Raw genomic sequence first — 6,058 nt, forward strand, 5'->3', positions numbered from 1 at the left:
AAAAACTCGAACCAGACAGAACGAAAAATGACACTGAAGATGGCACAATGCCGAAACCGGTTTGTCTGCAAACCAAGCATGACAAGGGATGACGGAAATTCGTTCCAAAATAAATCATAATAGTCCTATTTTATTAGTACCAAAAAAGCCTCTACTTGGCAGAATGACTTGTGGTTGATTACGGGCAAATTAATAAAAAAATTAGTAGCAGACAAGTTTCCGTTACCTCGTATTGACGATATTCTTGATCAAATGGGAAGAGCTAAGTATTTTTCTTGCCTAGATCTCATGTCGGGTTTCCACCAAATTGAGCTTGAGGAGGACTCAAGAGACATAACATCCTCTTCAACCGAAAAGGGATCGTTTCGTTTCAAAAGGCTCCCATACGGATTAAAAGTGGCACCAAACTCTTTTCTACGGATGATGTCCTTAGCTTTTGCTGGCCTATCACCACAACAGACATTCTTATACATGGACGATCTAGTCGTAATTGGTTGCTCAGAAGCTCATATGCTAAAAAATTTGAATGATATTTTTTCAATGTGCAGAAAAACAATCTTATACTACGTTAAAATTGACGACTTAAACATGTGAAATGAGCTAGAACCAGTTAAATGAACAAAACGTGTTCGTAAACAAGTTAAATCGCATGCAAATGTTGTTGGAAACTGAACCAGTTAAATCATTTAACTCGTTTGAAAACCAGTTCAGCGCAGAGTTGTATCAGAAAGCTTTCTGCTTCAGCCAATCAGAAAGAGCCAAAAGCTTTCATTTCACGCGCCAATGTTCAAAAAATTTATATTCTCAAAAATATTAAAAATTAAAAACTATCACAAAATATCAAAATTTTATTCATGTCTGCCCGTCAAAATAGAGGCCAAGGCGGTAATTAGTTATTGTCCATCAGGTCTCATCATACGCAGAGATAAATAGTGCATACGAACTAAACATTTTGAAGTCTCTAAGTAAACCATATGCGTTAATATCATGAAGCAGACATACGCACAAATCAAATTTAAACACAAAAAATTGTTTTTGAATATTTTTTTTTTTAACTTTTATTTGAAATTAAAGGACCGTCAAAGTTAACTCCAAATATTCAATGTGGAGTATTGTGTTTTACAAAAAGCTCTTTTTCATTTAACAAGTTAAATGGGGCCAATTGGAACGTAATATTATACTACCTTCAAATTGATGAGCTAAACATGTTAAATAGGCTTGAACCAGTTAAATGAACAAAACATGTTCATAAACAAGTTAAATCGTATGCAATTGTTGTTGGAAAATTGAACCAGTTAAATCATTTAACTCGTTTGAAAACCAGTGCAACGCAGAGTTTTATCGGAGAGCTTTCTGCTCCGGCCAATCAGAAAGACCCAAAAGCTTTCAGTTGACATCTCAACATTCAAAAAATGTATATTCTGAAAAATATTAAAAATTAAAAATTATCAAAAAATATCAAAATTGTATGCATGTCTGCCCGCCAAAAAAGAGGCCAATGCGGTAATTAGTTTTTTCCCATGAGGTCTCATCGTACGCAGAGATAAATAGTGCATACGAACTAAACATTTTTAAGTCAGTAACTTATCCGTATGCGTTAATATCATGAAGCAGACATTCGCACAAAATGAAACACAAAAACTTGATTTTGAATATTTTTTTTTCGAATTTTTATTGGTAATCAAATAACCGTCAAAGTTAACTCCATATGTTCAATGTGGACGATTGTGTTTCCCAAAAAGCTCTTTTTCATTTAACAAGATAAATGGGGCCAATTTGAACGTAATATTAAGCTACACCCAGACAAATGTTCCTTTTTCATCCACGAAGTGACCTTTTTTGGGGCATAAGTGTACATCAAATGGAATCTTGCCAGATGACAGTAAATTTAAATTGATTGAAAATTTTCCAACCCCTAGCAATGGCGAAGAAGCCAGAAGATTTGTAGCATTTTGTAACTGTTATAGGAGATTCATTCCTAACTTTGCAGAATACTCACGGCACCTAACACATTTATGCAAGAAAAATTCTACATTTTTATGGACACAAGAATGTGAAAACGCATTCAAGTTTTTGAAGAGCTCGCTTCTTAGCCCATTACTTTTGCCATATCCCAACTTTAGTAAACAGTTTTGCGTAACTACTGATGGAAGTAAATATGCATGTGGGGCCGTATTAAGTCAAAATATGACGGCAAACAACTACCAATCGCTTATGCATCAAGATCGTTCACAAAAGGGACAAGCAATAAATCCGTAATAGAGCAAGAGCTATCTGCCATTCACTGGACCATAAATTATTTTAGACCTTACCTTGACGGGAAAAAATTTTTAGTCAAAACTGATCATAGACCGTTGTCATATTTATTTTCAATGAAGAACCCATCATCCAAACTAACAAGAATGAGGCTAGATTTAGAAGAATATGATTTTGAAATTGAGTATATCAGGGGCAAGAAAAATTATGTAGCTAATGCTTTATCACACATCGACTTCAATCGAATTAAAGAAATATGAAAAAAAACAAGATGATTTTTAAAGTGACAACAAGATCAAAATCCCAAGGCAATTTACATAAACACGAACATCAGACCATATTACAAAATACACATTCTCCGAAAGCATATGAAGTAATAAATGTTAACGAAGTAAGAAAATGGACATGTCTTAGATTCAAAGCTCAGAAATGCTACTTACAGCGCGCTAGAAAAATCATGAGCAGCATTGATGTAAGTCAATTTGTTATTAATGGAAAACTTGATCTAGATCGATTCTTTCCAAGGCTAGCATTTGAGGCCAATAACAATAACTTGAAAAAATTAAAATTATCATCCGGAGAAAATATGTTTAGCAAAATTCGGATTCAGGAATTTAAAGAAAAAGGGAACAAACCTTTATCAAACCTAAAAATTGCCGTAACACCGAAAATTAAAATAATTAAAAGTAATTTAGAAAAAGCGTCGCTGTTAAAAAAGTTCCATGATCATCCATTGTTTGGTGCTCATGCGGGAGTTTCTAGATTACTAAATATGCTAAAAGACAAATTTTATTGGAAAAATATGACGTTATATGTGCGAAAATATGTAAAAAAAATTAAACAATGTCAAGTGAATAAAAGCTTGCGGAAAATTAAAGAACCAATGTCAATTACGCCAACGCCAGCCAATGCATTTGACACTGTACTCATTGATACTATTGGCCCTCTTCCTAAATCGGAATATGATCTTGAATATGCTATTAAAATAGTATGTGACTTAACCAAATACATAGTGACAATACCAATTAGAAACAAACTTTCAAAAACAATAGCTCGAAATATCTTCGAAAGATTTATCTTAATATACGGCCCAATGAAAAATTTATTTACTGATATGGGAACAGAATATAAAAATCAAGGGTTAAAAGAACTTTGTGACCTCCTTAAAATTGATAAAATTACATCAACCGCTTATCACCATCAAACATTGGCAACAGTGGAATGGAGCCATAGAACTTTTAATGAATATATACGCTCATACATATCCGCTAATAGAAGTGACTGGGATGAGTGGATACAATATTTTACGTACTGTTATAACAAAACACCATCTTCGGTTTATGGATGCTGTCCATTCGAGTTGGTTTTCGCCAAGCAGCCTAACTCACTAGACATTTTTAAAAATAATAAAATTGATCTTATTTACAATTTCCAAGCCTATGATAAGGAAGTAAAATATAGACTCCAAGTTGCACATCAAAGAGCTAAAACGTTAAGAGACGAAGCGAAAATTAGACAGAAGAAAATATATGATAAAAATTTAAATAGAAGTTATATACAAATAGGAGATTTAGTAGTAATAGTAGTTACAGAACGATGCGGGACATAAATTAGAAAGCTTATACTTAAACCCACCATATAAGGTAATAGGAATAGATAATAAAAATAATTGTACAATAAAAAACGACAAAAAAACAATGGTAGTTCATAAAAACAGACTGAGAGTTATTGAAAATTGAAAAAAACGAGTTCTGAATTTTTGTATAATCTTTATTTTCTTATATAAAGGCCTGTATGCAGTTCTCAAGAAAAGCTAAAATTCCATACAAAATGACATACAAGAAATGGCTAAGAAATTTTCTTGAATTAAATTTCCTTCAGGCAGTACGCAGTTCTTAAGAAATTTGCTACGCTTTTTACTACGGTTTTCTAAAGTTTTTTGTGAAAAAAGCGCACAAGGTTTGCAACAGAAATATATGCCCGTTCCCTTATTTCTTGAGGAAAGAGTGAGGCAACAGGCTGTGCAGTATCAAAAATGTCAAAATTCCTTGGACACACACACGAAATAATGGCAAATTTTTCTTGACCGATTTCTTGAGAGCTGCATACCAGCCTTTAGTTTGAAAGACATAAAACATGCTCACACAAATGCGCGCGCAAACACACACAGACACATTTATTTCATATATTGTATACATATTAACTTTTATGTGTGTATGTACTTTAAAAATGCATATATTAACTTAAGATTTGTATTTATTAACACAAAGTAAACTTCTTTAGGTTAAGAATAGTAAGCGTAAATGTAACATACAATCATTTAATTTGCAATTTTATTATTTTATATATAATACTTTGTAGTAATGATATTATATTTTAAACCATACAGGGTGTCCCAGAAGTAACCTGCCAAACTTAAGGAGAAGGTAGGTGGGGGGGATGAGCTCCCTGATAAACAAAAATTGTCACCGTTTTTGAAATATTTAAATTTTTTTGAATAAAAAAAAAATCGTGCCATTTCATGCATATTCTTTAACTGCATCTACAAACAAGCCTATACTTAGTAAATTTTTTATGTAAAATACTTCCAGATAGTTGCTTCTCCATATTCGAATGCAATGTAGTAAAAATATATTAAGGAACCATTATAAAATGAGGACTATTTTGGGGATTTTTAAGTTTTTGATATTTTTTTCCCCAACTTTCACTATCTCTGGTGAAAAAAAATGTACTGAGCTATAACTTTACATTAAATAAAAAAATTGCTAAGTTAATAAATATTTCAGAAATGTGCCACTCTTACTATTTCGAATAGAAAAAAAAAAGTTATAGCCGCTTTTGTGGGTGAAGGACTGAGACACGCTAGAATGTATTTACTAGATTTAAATTTGAGGGCCGGTTGCTCAAAGCCTGATTGACACTAATCATCGGTTAACATCGTTATCGACGTTTTCGACTCCATGCATATAACACGGTGTCGGTAACGACGTTTAACCGGGGATTAGTGTCAACCAGGCTTTGAGGTCTTGTTACCGACCAATGACGTGCTAAATAGTACAAAGGTACATTATTACTTGCTCCTGACATTGTTTTGTGTTACTTACCGGGATTCGGACTAGAGTCAATAACAAGGGCTATATATATCAATATTTTTTGCAAAGGATGGGTTCGCGTGAAATAGAATATACATGAGTTGTTTGAAGAAAAATTTATTCATTTATTGATAAAATATGCTCAAATAGGCGACCTTCTACTCTAATACAAGCTCGGCACCTCTTAAGAAAATACGCTTTTAGAGATCCTAAACTCAATTGGGCTATCTCAGCAGCAGCTCCATTTATTTGTTCCCGAAAATGCTCTTCGTTTTGAATTATTTTTGAATAAATTTTGTCCTTAAGACAGCCCCAGTAGAAAAAATCGAATGGATTCAGGTCTGGCGATCGAGCGCGCCACGTGATTGGCCCGTATCGTCCAATCCATCGGCGAGGATAAGTTTCGTCTAAATGAGCTCTTGCTTCACGCCCGTAGTGAGCAGGGCATCCGTAATTTTGCTGCCATAGTCTTCGCCGCAGGTTTAAGGGTACACCTTCTAAAAGAGTTGGAAGCCGCTCCTGAAGGAACTTTAAATAACTTTGGGAGTTGAGCGTTGGCGGCAGTTCCACAGGTCCCAATATCTGACAATTAAAAATACCGCACCATAAATTTATTTTGTGCTGGTACTGCGAACGATCTTATCTCATTTCGTGAGGATTGTCTAACTGCCAACTGTGAAGGTTATGTAAATTAAAATAACCATCACGTT

The sequence above is a fragment of the Rhagoletis pomonella genome, unplaced genomic scaffold (assembly GCF_013731165.1).
Source record: "Rhagoletis pomonella isolate Grant_MI unplaced genomic scaffold, Rhpom_1.0 Rhpom_scaffold_00045, whole genome shotgun sequence".
NCBI classification, from domain to species: Eukaryota; Metazoa; Arthropoda; class Insecta; order Diptera; family Tephritidae; genus Rhagoletis; species Rhagoletis pomonella.